The sequence below is a fragment of the Echinococcus granulosus genome (assembly GCF_000524195.1).
Source record: "Echinococcus granulosus chromosome Unknown EG_S00037, whole genome shotgun sequence".
Taxonomy (NCBI): domain Eukaryota; kingdom Metazoa; phylum Platyhelminthes; class Cestoda; order Cyclophyllidea; family Taeniidae; genus Echinococcus; species Echinococcus granulosus.
In genome coordinates, this window is record NW_020170417.1 from 271,306 (window position 1) to 272,314 (window position 1,009).

Genomic DNA, 1,009 nt, shown 5'->3' on the forward strand with positions numbered 1-1,009 from the left:
CGATGTGATAGTACCAGATGGATGGAAAGAGAGGTGCAGGAATGCATTTCATGTTACTTGAGACTTGAGAGGATCCAGTGGATAAATGAGTACTTGTGTGTGGTATGTGACATGTCGGATGGCCACCAACAATCCACATATGCGACGCACCGATTGTTTTACTCCAGCCCGCACTCCATGCATGTGAGTGGGAAAGGCGATTATGTATGTAGTAGTGTGGTAGCTCGCCAGTACCCGACTCAACTCTCATGTCGGCAGTGTGGTATGCGAAGTGATCGCACTGTTCTCACCTGCATTCTCTTCCTCCATGCAGATGTGCGCTCTACACCAATTCAGCACAGTGGGAAACGAAATTGCATCACTTTTAATTACTTTTCAGTGCCTGCTTGACTGGGTAATCTCTTCACTCTCCGTCGTCTCCACTGTCTCAACAGGCTACTTGGTCTCCACTCCCCTGCTCTCTTCATTGTCACCCAGCCCACATCCTCTCTTCCCATCTACACGCTACTAATAAAGCATTGCACGACACTGGCTGGTCTTGTTGGGTCTTCGCGGCAGGTCTAAGATCTTTATTACAAATGACTTTCACACGTGTTGGAAATACTCGGAAAGAGGCAGTCTGGGTGGGAAGACGTGAGGAGAAACCCTGGATTTGAGAAGTGTTAAGTTTAAAACTGTTTCCTCAGGGTAGGGATTCTTGCACATGATCCAAGTTTGGTGACAAAGACAGTTTGTACAAAATGACAAATTACAGCAAGTTGTAACCTGCTAAAAAGAAATTCCGAAGCACACTTACTCTTCGATGCGGTAGGAACGCATGGCATGTGGCAATGCAGTTTGATGTGTCAGCTTGTGCTCAAAGTACCTCTAATTGTTAATGTGTTCTCGTTTGGATCAAGTTGGAGCAGCTACTTCATACTTCAGTGGTCATGTCAATTCATCCAGAGAAGGTAGTAAGAAGCTGACGCGTTATGCGAAGAAGATGCATCTTCACAGGAAAATAGGATGC